At 41.1% G+C, this 17,994-nt stretch overlaps 1 protein-coding gene across 2 annotated transcripts in view; it reads left to right on the top strand.

Moving 5' to 3' along the window:
* Positions 1-16,582: 16,582 nt before the first annotated feature.
* The window catches only part of CAPSL (calcyphosine like), a 30,582-nt gene continuing 29,170 nt past the window's right edge, over positions 16,583-17,994 (top strand). For both annotated transcript variants that reach the window (XM_015235416.3, XM_006199664.4), the window contains exon 1: positions 16,583-16,657. The gene's annotated coding sequence lies outside the window, so the exon portion shown is untranslated. The remainder of the gene's footprint in view (positions 16,658-17,994) is intronic.

Genomic DNA, 17,994 nt, shown 5'->3' on the forward strand with positions numbered 1-17,994 from the left:
ATGATTTGTCTTTCCATGGTTGTCCCATCTGCCTCCCATCCTGTAGCATTTAAATAAATCAGCATGAGTTGGTCAGTGCTATCAGGCCGAGTGGAAATGACTCCTTAGCTTGAGTTTGTTGGCTTAATCTCCTCTGAATTAAAAAGCCCACAAGACGTTGATCATCATGAGATCTTACACTCTTACTGAGAAGTGGGACTGCTCTGAAAATGGTCCTGATGTTTACTCTTCTTGTAAACACCTTTCTTAAAAGGAGACTACAGCCATCTTCATCAACCACACAAATCTTCCAGGAAACAGTACTTTTCGTAACGGTTAATCTCTAACACTGCCACTGCAACTTTAGCCAGTCATAGTTCAGGTGTCAATGTCTGCAACAACGTCACCTCATTTATGTGAATGGCAGGCTTAGCAGTGAAATTTAATGCAGCTCATAGGCTTTTTTCCTCTAAATTGGGAGACTTTACCCTAAAATCCATATGTGCAGCATTTCTTGAAAAACACTGTCTGTCCCCACAGGACACACATTCCCACGTGTCGTTTGTCCACCGTCCCTGTCATTGGTCCACTGTCCCTAACACTGATCCGCTGTCCCTGAGCTCCTCTTCCACAGAGCCTGCCCTCTCCAGCTCACCCCATCTCCTCACTCCCTGTTATTGATCCTGAAACCACAGTTCAGTTGCCATTTACTGTTTCACTTGCGTTGTTTTTCTTAGATGAGAAATACAGTTTTCTGTTCTGGGTAGTTACTAAAGGTGAGAAAACAAGAGTTAAACTGATAGAGGCTCCTGTGTCTAGGGGAACGCAGGGAAAGATGACAGTTGTTAAATGGAAGAGAAGAGTTTTACACCCGCACCTGCTTCCTGCCGCCTCCCGAACCCCGTGTGCGTCTGTGACCGCGGCCCCTGCTCAGGCCCGTCTCCCACACGCTCGCCGCACACTCTAAGAAGCCAGCTCACTTGCTATAGCTCGTCCTCTGTCTCACCTCCGTCCTCTACCTCATTCCAGTCTTAACACCTCAAGGAAACTAAAGTCAAATGATTTGAGAAAATAAGAGCCCAATTGATCAAAGGTAAGATTAGAGTTCGCCATGGTCATCAGCAAAGGACAACAATACAATTTGCAGGTCATAGATGTGTGGGTTTTTTTCCTTATTGCTGACTGGTTGGAGAAACAAAGTGACTGTGTTTTGAAGAATCACTCTCAGATCTCCTAAAGTGCTCATTTTCACTTTTCATCACATGTAGGTAAAAATTTATATTCATTTTCTTAAAGATGCACATAGAAATTCTGCAAAGGTACCCACACGCAGTGCGTGTGTGCCTGCCCCTGGTAAAGCCGGTTTCCCACACTATCTCTGATTACCAAAGCTTCTCCTTAGAGATTTGAGGAAAGTGCTTTGTGGATGAAGATAGCTTCCAAAACAAAATACAATATTTCAGATTCTCCCTGTTAGTAAAAAACCAACAGAAGATACCAGTCCAGAACACAGATATAATGATATTGAAAACAGGATCTCCATTACATGTGTCCTCAGGATCTACTAAAGGCCCAGAATGTTGTAAGTCCCTGAGGAACTGCAGACCACCCTCTGCAGTGCATCCCCGGGACCCATAATCGCTTCTAACCACTTGCCCAGTAAACAGCACCTTGGTGAGCAAAGCACAGCTGAATTCGGCAAACCCTTTCTGTGCCAGAATCATCCAGAATGAGGCATGGGGAAAAAACGCAGTTTCTAAGAGAGATAGGCTGTAAGAAAATGAACTGTGGATGCAGGGGTTCAGGAAAGGAGGGAGTTTAGAAACTCAAGGAAGAAATTAATCGGTTTGGGATTTAAAATGAGAGTTATTTTGAAAGAATTTATATTCAAGTTGGCGTGTGAGGGAAATAGGGTCCAGGGGAAGACTGAGAGGCAAGTAACTAAAAGGGGAATGCTTCCTAGATGGCAGGGAAAGGAAAAGTCTTCACACAGATTTGCCATATTTTCTTTATCTCTTATGCTGTGTAAGTATATAAATGCATGAATATGTACATAAACGTATATGCACCTCTCTCTCCCCTACTCTCTCTGTGTGTATATAAGTATATATTTACATATATACACACTGAGAGATAAAGCATGTATATGTGTGCATATGTATCACTGCTTTATCCTTCAGTATATGTGTGTATATATATAATTTTTCCCCCTAGATACATTTGATAGAAAGTTGCAGGAAGCACAGAATCCCTAAATACTTCAGCATGAACCATTTCAGACCACATTCTCCTAGGTAACTGCAGTAGTCTAATGACATTCAAGAAATTTAACAGTGAGACAATATTATCTAATAATACACAGTCCATGCCCAAATTTTCAAAATTGTCCCCCAATTTTTTCTTAAATTGAAGTGTAGTCAGTTACAATGTGTCAGTTTCTGGTGTACAGCACAATGTCGCAGTCATGCGTATGTATACTATACACATATATTTGTTTTCATGTTGTTTTTCATTAAAGGTTATTACAAGACACTGAATATAGTCTCCTGTGCTATACAGAAGAGATTTGTTTTTTTATTTATATTTATATATAGTGGTTAACATTTGCAAATCTCAGACCCCCAAATGTTCTCTATAGCTGTGCATGTGGTTTCCCCAGACTGGGGTTTATTAATGTCCTGTGTTTGATTGTCCTGTCTCTTTAATCTTTATTCTAGGACCATCACCCTGCTTCCATGACATTGGCATTTCTGACAAGTTTATACCAGTAGTCTTGTGTCTTCAGATATTTTTTAACTTTTATCTGTGTTGTGTGCTTTGCTTGCATTAATGGACAGATCTCATTGTTCAGATATAGAGAATCAGAAGCTAGGTGGCCTCGGTTGGAATCACAGGTCTGTTAAATAGCTTTGGGACCTTAGGCAGGTTACTTACCCTCTCTGTGCCTCAGTCACATCCAGATAATGCATATAAAATGGGTATAATAGTTACATGAATATTTGGCTACCATTGCTGTTTTTGTTGTTATTATCACAGAATACACTCCAACTCAATTGTACAGCAGGTGGAAGAGTTTTGTATGATTCCTGATGTGCTTCAGTTGCAAATGACTTGAGAGTAATTTATTCTTAATTTAGAAGAATAATTGTATAATAATAATAATAATTGTAGTAACATATACTGACCTCCCAAGATAAAATTATGTGGTCTCTTATTACTGTATCTAAAGGTCCAGAGTGAAGATAATGTCAACATTTTTATCTAATTATGACAGTGGCTACTGGTACACAGAAGGTTAACTATGTGGGTAGGAGGTAAAAATATCTTGCTTTGCCTCCCAGCTCGGCTACTCACTCACGAGCTATTTGAGCAGGTTACGTATCTCTCTGAGCTGTCACTTCCTCACCTGGTAAATGAGGATGATAAAAACTACCTCAGGGACATGTCTGTAAATCACCACGCCCCTTCCCCGCACCCAGCAAGCCCTGCCATAGGCTTGCTATCGACGTATTAGTGTGAAGTCTTCCCTAGAACAGACGTTCACTAATTAACTTGCTTTCAATAGATGTGACCAACACTTACTAAAAATTATTGAACATCAGTGATTTTATGATAATCCTAGCCGTACCATTACCTTAATTTGACTTCATGTTAGCTCGATCATTGTATCTCTGGTATCCGTAAGGGCAGGGACTATTTAGATGGTACATAAATCTGTACCCTAGAGGGTGGAAATATTTAAAGATTGCATTAACTTTGGAAGTTGTTGGGTTTTTTTTTTTTTAGCACCATTAATTAAAATTTGGTAAGAATTTTGAGGAGAGGCAACACAGCATTGTGGAAAGGACAGGTGCTGTGGAGCGAGATAAGGAAGCACCCCCCCCCCTTTTTAGAATGGGGTTTGGGAAAATCACCACACATTTTTGTACCCTAATTTCCTCTTTTGCGAGAAAGCATCTAACACAGCGCCTAAAACACAGTGACTGCTCACTAATGCCTTCCCCCTTCCCTCCCTGCTCTTTTTCTTTCTTTTCATCTTCCTTTTTTCCCTTCCTCTCACCGTCCCTTCTTGGGTACATGAGCCAAGGCATGGAAGTGAAGACTAGGTCCAGGGAAATATTTCCAGAGGCTTTTGAGAAAGAGCCCATCCGCAGTCCCTGGTGGCCTGGGACGTCCTGCACGTGTGTCCTGCATGTATCCCGACCTTGGGGCTAGGGCTTCCTGCGCACCCACGCAAAGGAGCACCTTTCGTTCCTCAGTGAGACAAAGACATGCAGTGCCCACTCCTTTGGTAATGGGAAGACAGTGGCTTAAATACTGCGGTTTTCAACAGAAAACAGGCAGAAGATACCTGGTCAGGGGAGAGACGGCGCAGGAAAAGCGCTGATGCTGCCGGCCGCAAACATCCCCCAGAACAGCAGCAAAGGCAGAGCCACTGTTCTGCTGTCAGGATGTCCTTGACGCCCCTTATCAGATATTCCTAAAACAGCACGTGTATGTGTTTGCAATTTTGGGTACACGGAGAGGTTAAAGTGGCAGTTTTCAAATGTTTGTCTCAGGAACTTCTCATACTCTTAAAATTATTAAGAACTCCAAAGAGCATTTGTTTATGTATACAGATACTTACCATATCAGAAATTAAAACTGGAAAAATACAAAAATTTTTATGTATTAATCCATCTAAAATAACAACAAAAATATATTACATTTTCACATACACAATGTGTTTCTATTAAAAAATTATATTTTCCCAAACAATACCATTGTGTGAGAAGTGGCATTGCTTTACCTTTTTTAAGTTTCTTTACCATCTGGCTCAGTAGAAAACAGCTGGATTTCCGTATCTGCCTCTGCAGTCAATCTGATGATACGCGACTGCGATTGAAGTATGTGAATTACAGCTAGCCTCGTATGAGTATATAGCTGAAAAGGGTATTTTAATATTTTAAACATTTTAATAGGCTCTCTAGATAATTATGGATGTTCTTCTTTGATTCCACACTGAAACTCAACTAGTTCCTTCCAAGTTAGTTGCAATGTGGGATCTGAAACCAATGTGAATCAGTGAGTGAACCTTCCAGAGTCTGTTGCATTAAAATCCACAGTTGTGCATTGCACTTCGAGTAAGTTTTCCACACGCACAATTCTGTAACATCATGCATTGGTCATTTCAGATATGTTGGTTCACTGAGCTATCGAGGTCTTCCAAATGGTGACACACTTCATGAAGCACATCGGAAAATTACATTCATTAATACCATGAAGTTTGCAAGTATTGGGATGCTGTCAAGCCCACAGTCATGATTTTTCTAAATTTCTTATTTTTTCTGGAAATCTCTAATTTTACCACTGGTGACAGATGCTGTTAGTTCTTTTCCTTGATGTGACGGACACACTGATTCGCTTCTGAGATGTCTCCCAGATGCCCTAGTCTGAGTAGCCAGAGTTTGTCATCCTGACTTTCAAGTAAAACCAGTGTTCTGAGGGGAGAAAAAGGAAGACAAGAAAAAAAAAAGGAAAAAAGGCAGCTGGTTCAGCTTGCAAGTCAGTCACACAGGCCCTTGTCCTCTCACAACCCTGACACTTGGGTGAGGAGAAGTGTTGATGTGAACTTCCCATTTCATACACAGTGTAAAAGCCTCGTACTCAAGGTTTGTGACTTCATAAAATTAGTCAGTTTTACTGCTTCATTAAGGATGTTCTCAGGTGAAAACGGCTGTTTTGATTTTTCGCCGTGAATGTGTGCCTGGAATACAAGGAATACAAAAATACAAGGAAGCTAACTCAGTGTGGGCCCGTCTAGATTTACACTAACGTGTCAGCAATTTCACCCACTATGTCTTGCATCAGAGCAAATGCTGACATGGTAAAACAAGCAAATAACTATTATTCTTAACCTAGTCAGATGATGAAAATTGTTTTGACCTTGTAGTCCCAGCCCTGAAAGGGGGTCAGGTGTCCCCAGAGGTCCGCGAGCTCTCCTTTGTTTGAGAATCACTGTGTTAAGGGCGATGGGTCAGTTCGGTTTTAATTCTGCGGGCACACTTTCTGCTAGACTCGGGGAGAGAACTAAATTGCCCGAAAGTCCTGGGGAGCTGGGATCTGGTGGAGAAGACAGACGTGTACACCCTCAGGGAAACCATGCCCACACGGGTCCTGGAGGCTGAGGAGGGAGTAACTCCCTTGACGTGGGGAGGCTGGGAGCCTGCTCAGAGGGCCTGTGTGCTGGGCCCTGGAACCACGTACGAGTGCGCGTTCCCAGCGGAGCGGTGGTGTAAGTGTCTGAACCCCGGGGGATGGCAAGGGCCCGGGCTGGCTGGATAACAGGGTGCCTCAGAGAAGGCAGCCCCGCGAAACCGGAAAGGTAGGTGGGGGCTGGTTGGAGGGGACCCTGAAGGCTTTGGGGGTACATAGCTCTTTTACAGCACACAGAGCAGGAACATCAGCTCAGCCTAGAGCTGTGGTCCCCGGACCAGCACCACCTGGGAACTTGTCAGAAACGCAGGTTCTCAGGCCCCGCCAAGACCTACTGAATCAGGAACTCTGAGGGTAGCCATGGATGTCTGAATAAGTTCTCCTTGTTAAGATTCTGATGCCTGCTAAAGTTTGAGAACCAGGTCCCTAGAAGTGATTCTCAAAAGAGAAGGTTCACCTGCATCAGAATCCCCTTGGGCTGGGAGTGGGACACCTGCATGTCCCTGGGCCCGAACCAGAGCTACTGAATCAGAACCTCTGAAGCGGAGCCCAGGAATCTGGTTGTCTGCAAGTTTGATTGAATCACACGCATCACTGAAATAGCGGAGACGAAGATGAAGGAAAACTTCCTTTTACCAAAAATTATATTTTGGTAGAAGGAATTTTGGAGGAAGGAATATAAGCACAATTTCACTTAGTTTCCATGGCAAGTCACTGTCTGTTTTTATGCATTTTTACAGGGCATAAGTGAACCGTGGATTCTCTGCATATTCACCAAATCCATCCACCGTTCTTTCCCGAAGCCTCTCTGGACATCACTGATCTTTACAACTTATGGTGTGGATTTGGGAAGTGGAGTGAAGTAAGTGACTAATTGCACAAATAATTGCAAAGCACAATGAGATCTTCTGCCAGAATGAAGGCCACGTTATGATTATCTAAGGGAAGGGGTGTCTCCTGGTGGTTACTGAGAGCACCTAGACGCCTAGTTCTGGTTTTCTCCCGGCTAAGCGCACGTTAAGGGACACCCGCAACTTAATTCCCTCGAGTAGTTGCTCTAGTCAGATGTAGTATTTCCTCAATCTTTCCAGTAAATTTGAGTTAAATATAATGTAGCCGGGTGTTAAATGGACAGTATTTTGCCAGGCACTTCAAAATTATAGATTCTTCCACATGGATCTGTGGGAGATGAGGGGAAACACATTGAGGGATTTAGTTTGTGTGTGTGAGCCTAGAAAGTGAGTACCAGTCTCGGATGTGTGACCAGCAGGTGCTCTGGGAGATTTCCTGTGTAACTTCCGTGGACAGGACGGGTCGGGTTGTGGACAGGATCGGGGTGTAGACAGCACTGGAAGGGAAGGGTTTAAGGAGATGATATTTGAATCTTGCAGGTTTTTTTTTTAGCTTTTCTTAGTCCAAAGGTAAAGAAATGCTATTAAATATGCTTTTATACATAAACCTTATAAAGGAAATAAGACCAGAAACGAACACTTATTCTACAGTGTATGTCTAGTGTCTTTCCTTTGAAAGTGGCTGGACTTTCATCTTCTTCTCAGTTTGCTGTATCTGCTATATTTTCCGGGGACCATCTAAGTAAAAAGATTTTGTGGTTTGATTAATTTAAATTAATTTTATTAATTTTCATTAGAAGGAAAATTTCACGTCACCAGGAAATCTTTTAAAAGTTCCAGCAAGTTGATCTTAATTTAAGGGAAAATGAATTGTGGGCTTAGAGGTAGGGGAAGGGGTTCTCAGACCCCACCTTGAGGCACTTCAGTCTGAAGTCTGTGCTTCTTATACACACTCTCTGGTCCCGTTTGCGTTGGGACACTGCTTTCTGAGGTGCTTGACAGAAAGTGAAACTCCACCACTCGGTGCTTTAACTGATTCGTGGATGTTAGGAGCACCTGCAGCGCCAGGAGGGGCCCAGGGCAGGGGGTCTGCCCATTAAAGGCACGGACACTGGCCGAAGGGCAGAACTGGTTCAGAAAACATGACTATTGGCCTTTCATCTAAAAGACAAGTCTGCCTGTGACAATTTAGAGACACACACCCTTTTAAGAAATCATTTGGGAAGAATCTGCCTGTGCATGAACTGAGGAACAAAAGTTCCATCCCAGTGAGCCTCGGGGGTCTCGTCTGCTGCAGACCCGTCCACGTTGGTGATGCTCACCGTGTTTCCCCAGTGGGAAGAAATGCTGTTTCTTTTGATAGGCACTTGCAGCCTGGCTGCTGTTCACTGTCCATCTGGGAGGAGCAGATGAAGTCAGCATGTGCCTGATGTGGTTTTCTTGTCCAAACCTGCAGTGATCAAATATACCCTTAGTATTTCACATCATTATGAATGCCCTCCATCAAATTCAGCTAAAATGTACAGGGAAACTTCCACATGCAAAGCACTGTGTGTGCTCGACCCACTGGAAGTCTCTCCACTCCAAAGATCTCTGACTCCATCCCTTGAGAATTTTCATTTTAGAGAAGCGGGACAGTTATGTAAACAACTCTAATACAAAGTAGGTTCTGATAGGTGCAATAATGGAGGCAGAGAAACATATCTCACGACATATGAACACATGCAGGAAGTATGCACACCCCCTGACACACACGTCCACTGAGTGGTTGTACATTTCTAAAGCACGTCTTGTTAATTCACGTTGTTGCATATCTCTAGTACTTTATCACAATTTAACTGAAAGAGAGGGAGGCACATTCTTCTGTGAATGCCTGTTCATTAAGGTTAGATTAAAACATAGCCAGTAGATTTATTATTCAACAATGTTCGCCTAAGGTAATGTGACTACCCTCCCCTCAAATCATTTACTTGTGTCTTGTATTCCCTTTAAGAGTTAAGTGATAATCACAAAATGCAGCAGATATTGCTGGGAAGTCTTACAGATGCATCCTGGTTAATCGTTCTGTACTTCGTGGATGCAAGTCACACAAAATCAAGTGATCTGTCACTGCTTCTCCCCACATAGAAAAACTTTAATTTGGTCATGTCAAGGACAGAAAACTACAAGGGAGAAATTATTAATGCTCTGAGTGACAAAGTTGACTGAGTAAACCTGGTTCTACTGTTTTTGTTCAGGTTTCTATTCAGTGCTAGAAAGTTCAAAACAGCAAATTTCTCCTTTCTTTCCTGGGGAGATACTCATTAAAATTTTTCTTAGTGTTTAAAGTATATTGACTAACACATAATAAAACATAATTTTTCAACTTTCCTCCTCTCAACAGAGGCACACATTTGGCTGCATATGATGAAATTCAGTTCCTAGGAGCAGCCTAATTTGTTAGAAGACACCGTGGATGCATGGATGGGCTCCAAATTGTATCGAACACGGATTTTCTTCTACTCTTCCTGGTCAACCTGGGAGGAATGGGAGGCTGGTAAGTGGGTGGAAGAATTTTTTTTCCTTCTTTGCTGCAAATAACATCAGTGCAAAGTAAGAAAGGTAGCATCTGTGATGACATTAAGAGATCTCATTAACAGAAAGGAACAGGAAAAGTTTTCCTTTTGTTGTAGAGACACCCACAGGGATTTTAAATACCTTTTTTCCCCCAAAGAACAGACATAATGAGGGGAGTTATGACCATTTTAGAAAGAGCATTAAAGTCAAACTTTTATTATCAGCATGTTCTGGCTACCATCAAAGTATCTACACTTAACTCTGTCAAAGCTGCATAACGTACCACATGTTAACTACAGTTGAGTCAAACCATCTTCATGAATTTCACTCTGCCCTTCTGCCAAATTCGAATATTAATGGACTCTGCTGCTCTCTGGGCTTACCTGCTCCCTCCTACAGGTGCATCATGTTAATTTAAAGAAGGAGCAAAGAGGAGTTATTATGATCTTGGGGGATATGACAGAAAAAAAGAATTGTAAAGACATGGAGACAAAGGTCCTTGAACTTGGGCAAATTTTGCTTCTTTGCATACCCACTTCACTACTATTTTGCCAGTGATCATTCATTTACCAAACTTACAGTTTTCCATAAGCTATGAGGGATGGATAAAATGAGTCAAAGAAGGTAGATAAAATATATAAATAATATAAATGTAATATAATATATTCTTTCAATCAAGCACTTATTTACAAACTCCTACTGTATTCCTGTTATAAGCTATTTTTCTGTCCTAAGTGCTGGCAATTTAAGATTAAAGACATAGTCGTAACTCTCTGTCACTTTTTAAAAATATTAAAAATAACACAAATAAAGTGCTTTGGCGTTTTAGGAAGGAAAAAGTAGAACAAAAATTTTAAGTCAGACTGCATGCTGATAAGGGAAGTAAAATTATAAATGAGTTAGTGTAAATATTAGGTCCAAGTACATCGGACATAAAATGAAACAAAATGTGTATTGAAAATAAAAGCAAAACCAGTCAATTTGATGGGAAAAAATAATTTTTCTTTTATTTATTCCTTGGTAAGAGATACAATTATTTTTAAAATTCACCAGCTGTAGAGTAACTATGAATAATAGTTACCCAAAGTGTCCCAAACTAAATAAACAAAGAACGTAAAAAGGAGAAATGAGAAGGCAACAAAAGTACTCGTAAATCTGAACAAATCTTTGTGAAATGAGACAAAGTATCAAAGTTAATTAATTAATTAAAATTAGAATAAATTTTCATCATAGTTACAAACCGGGGCTTAGTGGTGGGAAAAAAATTGGATTGCCTATAATTAAGCCAAATACGTATCTCTCTCTTTTAAACAAGTAAACCACTGCTAATGATTTAAATGATTAAACCTTCCATAAAGGGTTTGGATATAAAGAAAACCAAGTGATCCACTCAAAGAATTCCTGTGGGAAGAGATTCTAGAAATTCTCTCCCAAGTTCCCCATCACACTGCCCTGTGTGGGAGAGCTAGTTCCACTGGATCTACCAGGATCCTACTTACTTAATACCACAGAAAAATCGAACACCATGCATATCGAGAAGGGAAAAATCCGATGGAAAGAGATCATCGCTTTCTGGCACAAATGTGGTTTAGTTCCTGACCGTCCAGAGATTGACAACTGTCCTACAGGCCTGGTCCTGCGCAGTGACTTGCACACTGTGCCTCTGTAAATCTCTTTTCCTGTCCACGTAGGAAACTCTGAAGTTCAGCAGACCGTGCGGCTCTTAGCCTCTCACTATCTGGACAATAGAATTGTTGGCGTCAGCAGCGGGAAAAGCTAATTAAGCCTTTACCCAACTCTCAGGCCAGAATGAAATTACTGTTTGATTACAGCATTGTTACGTGATTTATCACGTCTTTACACTAGAGGAATATTACAATTGCTGATTTTGTTCTAAATCCAGCGAGGTGGCACGAACCCTCTGTGCCAGCCTCGCTCTGTTCTGCCCGTCGCCTTCTGTGCTATCCTCCAAGCCTCTGAAGCTCCCTTCCTGTCATGGCAGATCTCCCCACTGGGAACCTTTCCTCTTTCACAGCTCCCTTCCAGGGGTGCAGGTCCCATTCTGATTCTTTTTTTTTTTCTATCTGATTATGTGAAGATCTTTCTCGTAGCTGTGATTGTATGAGATCATCTGCCAGAGTCCAGCAGGTGCTCTATGAGCATGGTTCCATATGTAGATATATCTTTGATGTATTTGAGGGAGGAGGTGAGCCCCATGTCCTTCTGTTCTGCCATCTTGATCCACACCCCTCCAAGTCTCCTGATTTAGGAAACACTCCATCTGCCACCCCCATGTAGTTGAGAGCATCCCTACATGGTAAGCCCTTAGGGATTACATTTAATTTCTAGAAACAGAAATAAGAAAGAATGTGGCTTAAACACTCTAGAGTTTTTGTTGTTTGTTTTTCCTTCTTTCGACAAGCCTGGAGACAGGCCATGGAGGGCTGGTGTGGTGACTCGCTCTGCCTTCTATAGCTTCCGTCCACTCTTTTTGGACTTTTTGATTTCCGTGTCCCACATTATTCTGCCAAGCTGCCTCTGGTTTGTTGCTTTCATGAGATATTTTGCCTTCCCTCCTGTTTGCTTTTGCATTCTGAGATGGAATTAAATTCTTCCTTGAAAGTTTCAGTGTATAGTATCTAGCGGATTAAAACAACGTAAAAAAAAATATTAGAAACAAGAGATGGCCTTGGAAACCGCAGTTTCGGATTGCTTAATTCTGGGGTTGTGAAACTCATCTCGAAATAATTCAAGTAAAAAGATGAAGCAGGTACTACAAATGCTCCCTGCAGACATAGGAAAAGGCCTGTATCTGCCAATGTCAGGATGGGATTTGCCTGATTGCAGGGGGAGTTGGGTGCCTGGTGTCTACCCAGTTCTGAGTTCTCATGCTGTAAGGATGTCACACAGTCAGGAGTATGTCACATGCAGAAGTATGTGTGTGAGATAAGATTTATTTCTACAATTCTTATGAAGTCTCTTAACCTGGTATCCAGCAATAGTTCCTTCAGGACAGACATGAAGCTCTCTCTGTGTTGTCATTGGAATGAATGGTCAGAATTTTATCTCCCTCAGAAGCAACACAGGAACCTAGGGATGAGTCTCCCTGGCTGGTAACTCCCTCTTTCCTGCTCTCACCGTAAAATCCTCCCTGAACATCTGGTAACTCAGTGAGGCCAACTTTTCCGGGTGCTTTTAGGCTCTACCCTCACCCATAAAATCTGAGTAGTAGCAGCCAGTGAGCCAGAATGATGCCTCTAGTCTTGTTCCCTCCAAGCATCCTCCATAGGGTTGGCTGCCAGCATGGCCTGATGACCTGGAAATCTGATCTGATCTGATCACTCCCTGATTAGAACCCTTTGTTGACTTTCCTTGCATGGGATACAAAGGCTCTGTGACTTCTCTCTGGCCACCACAGCATGCACCTCTCGAACATTCTGAAATAGACCCACACAGTTGATTTTTGACAAAGGTGCAAAGACAGACAATTCAATGGAAAAAGAAAAATCTTTTCAGCAACCTGTACTGGACCAATTGCATATCTGAATGGGATTTGACTTTTACTTAATAATATACACAAAAGGATATTGACTGGTAATTCATACCATACACAAAAATTAACCCAAAATGTATCATAGTCCTAACTATAAATGCTGAAACTATAAAAGTTTTAAGAGAAAGTCTTTGTAATGTTACATAACCTTCAGAAAACAGATCTGTAATTCAAAACCTAAAAGCTTAAATCATAAAGACATTGAAAGACGTTGGATGAATTGGACTTTGTCAAAGTGGAAAACTTTTACTCTTCTAAAGATATCAATAGGAAAAGAAAAATATAGGCCATAAACTGAGAGAAAGTATTTGCAGCACATTTCTCAGATTAAGAACTTATATTTAGAATATCTAAATAGACCTGTAGAAAAATGGACAGAAATGTTAAAATGTTTGAACAGACACATTTGTGTATCACACAAAAGAAAGTATACAAATAACTGATAATCACATGAAAAATTACTCAACACATTAGTTATCAGTGAGGTGCAAAACAAAACCACAATTAGTTATCACAACACAGCTACTAGAATGGCTAAAATTTAGCATACTGACAATACCAATAGTTGGCAAAGAGATAGAGATCCATATGTATGAATCCATATATTCCACTGCTGATGCACGTGTCAAATGGTGCAGTCACTTAGGAAAATCACTGTACAGTTTCCCAAACAGTTAAGCATACACCTGCCATATGACTAAATCATTCCACTTCTAAGTAATTACTCAAGTTAAATGAAAACATGTGTCCACCTAAAAACTTGTACACAAATGTTCACAGCAGCTTTATTTGTAACAGCTTTGGGCTAAGCACAAACAAAGTGTCCATAAACAGACGAATGGATAAACAAGTTGTGGTATATCCATAAAATGGACTATTGCTCAGCAATAAAAAGGAATGTGCTACTGATGTACACAACTATGCAAATTAATCTCGAAATGATCGTGCTGAGCAAAAGAAGCCAGACTCAGAGAAGTACATCCTGGGTGATACACAGAATTCAAGAAAATGTACCTCTACTGACAAATGGCTGCATGGGGCTGTGGGTTGTGGTGGGGTGTACTGGAAATGGGGTAATGGGAATGCTTTGTATCTTGATTTCAGAGGTGGCTTTGTAGGTTTATACATCTATCAAAATTAAGTGGGTGCAGTTTGTTGTATACAAATTATACCTTAAAATTGATTTGAAAATCTCTGTGGGTGAGATATGCTTTTTCAGTGTTTTTCTATTTGGGTACCTTAAGTTTTAGTATTCAGGATTTATACTGGCATCTGAATATAACTGGAAATGCAAATCCATTATAATTTCCAAAATAGTAGAGCTGGTACAATTTTGAAAAGGGAGGAGATATGCCTCTAAAAAGAGTAGGACCATTTCCTGGGATAGGACTGATGGTAAAAGCCTAGAGTTAGGGATCAAGTTCACATACTCAGACCTAATCTATGTTTATTTTATGAATAAAATCTGGGGTCTTCCATAATTATAACAGAATTACATATTTGAACAATTATAAGCACAAGCAAAATATTTAATTTGTTGAGCTTTAATGGGCATGAAACATGACATAAACTAAGAATTTACATGTAAAATACATATTTTCAGAGGTGCATTTTAAGATTCTGAAAGGAAGTTCAAGATGCCATTGCTGTTCCCTTTCATTATGTGGTTATTGTTCTGTTCACACATTTCTGTATTACCACCTGCCAGCATCTCATACTGATCTACCAGACACGATCTCGTATCGATTCTTTGTGTGTCTGTCTATACTAAACGCTCTGTAGATGTGATTCTCCCTCATGGCAATCTTCTGTGGTTTTGTTTATCACACCCTAACTGCAGGCTATTGCGAGATGGCTACATTCTTTGTTTAAATGCCAACCGATTATTCACACAAAAGGAAGTCAATGAAATGCTTGTGGAGTCACACAAACTCCTACTTCGTACAAGGACCTAGCTACTTCTGAAAAGCAGATTCTGCATTTTAAATGTCCTCCATATGAATACATTTTAGCCCATTCAACAATTTGATTCAACCAACGTTGACTGATTTCCTTCCTGTACAAGGTATCGTGCTGGGCACTTTGGAGGATGCAAAGATGAACCAGACTCGTTCCCAGTCCTCTGAGAGCTCTTGGTTGGCTTCCCATTGTCTTACTGATTAATTTTTTAAAAGGCAGATTTATCTGTCATTGGTGGTACATCTTGTCCAAGCGATCGCTCCTTATTAGCTTATTAGTTTAGCTTAAGGATTTCACTTAGCGAAAGTCAAATGAACATGCTAATACCATGAAGTCAGCTGCAGCAAGGAGGGGTATTTTTGGATGAAATGGCTAATGGTGTGTGGAGAATGCACCCAGAACTACCCTGGGGTGGAGGTGGGGAGCACATCTAATCCCTGCCAGTGTCGGCACCTGCTGGCTGGTAGGGGTCATGGACCAAAAGCAGGGGTATTTAACCACAAAAGAGAGACAAAGGGCATATTTTTGAACAAGTGGATTTTTTTTTTTGCCCCTCAAATCACACTCTGCTGCAAATCTGTTCAATCAAAACAAATCTTCATTAAAATCTATGGAGAACATCGCCCCTTGATCTCCAGGGTGAGTCTGAGAAGCTGGCAAGGCAGACAAAGAGTTTACTCTAGAGACTGTAGAAGTCAATGACCATACTTACTTGAGAACACATACAACATAGGATGCAGAACAGATCTTCATAGGTCTAGCCATTGGTTCTTGCATGGCTTTGTGATGGAAGCCAGAGAAGGGGAGGAAATAATGAAGGTAAAAGAGATGTCATGGGTACAACAATGAGAGAGAGCATGACTTTGGTGTGTTTTTTTCTAAACAGGGCCACTTCTCATCTGGCAAACTTATTGTTAAGGAACAATAAAAAGAGGTGAGAAGTGAAAAGATGAGGAGAAAAGAGAGAAGCAGCAAAGGATGGAAACAGTGGGAAATGACATTCTATCAGTGTGTGGGTATGGAGGAAGAGGGTGGGCTTTGAATCACCTGTAATTATGCCTGCCTGCTCCCGTGTGCTGTGGTTTTAATCTCACTTGATAATAAGACACCCTAGCAGTAAGCCATCTGGAGACAACAGAAGGGCAGGAAGGGGTTACCTAAAGACAAGAGAATCTGCTGAACATTATCTTATAAAATCTAGAGGCAAGTGTTGTGCCATTCTAGAAACCAAACAATTGCCTACAAAACTTCCTGCTGGCTTCTCTCCTAGGGCAAACAGCTTGAGCTTTCACAGTCACTGGATTTCCTAGGTAACAGAAGTGTAAACTTGAGAAAAGGCAGAGCCAGGATAGGCATTGACAATGAGCTGAGCCAATGAGGCTGTAAGTTTGCAGCAGTGATTTCAAGCCATCCAATTAGCAGGCAGAGAGCGGACCATGAGGTGTGAGGACGAAAGGTGAGAGGGAGGAGGCGAAGGGGGATGGGGGGGCAGATTTCTCAGGTGAAGAGAGAGCGTCCATAGTTTCAGTTCAAAGCTACTGGTGGCAACAGGTTAGCCTTTAAGGTAAATCAAAGTTTTTATCTATTATGTTGATTTGATCACTTTTCTTCCATTTTAGGTTAGAAAGGAAGACAGTAGATGTTATTTTCTTATAAAAAAAGAAAAACCAAAAAACTGATGAGAGTTCTTGGCTGTCTGTCTAGGGAGGAAATAGCTTGCTTTTGGGAGAGGCTTTTGTCATCTTTGTGAAGAGGTGCTTAGGTGAAAATGGACAAAAATAAATTTTATTCAGGAAAGGAGAAGGAGGTAACCATCACTGAGCAGTCACTATGTACTGGGTACTTGTGTGTGCAGTGTTTGGATGAACAGCTGTAATTAGCCTGTAAGACTGCTGATAAAACTGAGCTTCAAGAAGGTTAAATATCTCGAAGTCATAATACAATGAGAAGGTTGAGTCTGGGCTCAGAACTTGGTTTGTCTGACATTCAAAGTTGCGCTATTTCTGTGGTGCCCTGCAGACCACTTAGAATCAGATAAGAGTCAGAATTCTTACTAAAGTAGACTTGGCACAGCTTGTTAAAATTATATCAGAGAGTCGATTGGATTAATCATGAAGTTGAAAAGGACCTTAGTAAACGGCAATGCCATTCATCCAGGTGCCCACCCCTCTTACCTTCAGTCTGGGGCATAGTTAAACCATACTAAGTAGATGGAATTCCTTCTCATTTTTAAAGCTCTTATTTTTTCCTTAAAGTCTTAGAACTACAGAAATCATTTTATTTTGTAATTGTGCATTTGAAATAGTGAGATTTCATTGACATTCATTTGTATTTATATTCAAATAGCAATGATCTAATAACAATAGTGATTATTAATTCCAATAGCAGTCTGGTAGCATCTATTAAGTTCTGATGATATGATGAGACAGGAGACACAAAGGATATAGCCCTTGCCTTTAAGGACCATATAGTCTAGCAGACAGGCAGTCCTGAAAGCAAAGAGTGACATCATAGTGCCACACAGATGCTATGTGGGCTTTGCACAGATTATACAAAGGAAGATGTAAGCTGCTTTACTCTGGAGAGAGTGGTTACACCACTCCACCAAAGGGATTCTATAAGGAAGAGGAGGACTTCTCCAGACCAGTAAGGGAGGGGCTGCGTGGACAAAGGCTGAGATACAGAACACCAGGATGTGTTTGGAAAATGTAAGCGGGTGTAGATGCAGAATAGACCTGAAGGCATAAAGAATTAGTAGAAACGAGGTTAGAGAGATAGACAGAGCCAACATATACATCAAGTGCTAAGGCGTTTGCTGTTTGCCTGTACAAAATGGGGAGCCCCCAAGGGGTCTTAGAGTAGAATATGAAGTTCAGATTTCCATTTTATCCAGATTGCTCT

The sequence above is a fragment of the Vicugna pacos genome, chromosome 3 (genome assembly GCF_048564905.1).
Source record: "Vicugna pacos chromosome 3, VicPac4, whole genome shotgun sequence".
Lineage (NCBI taxonomy): Eukaryota > Metazoa > Chordata > Mammalia > Artiodactyla > Camelidae > Vicugna > Vicugna pacos.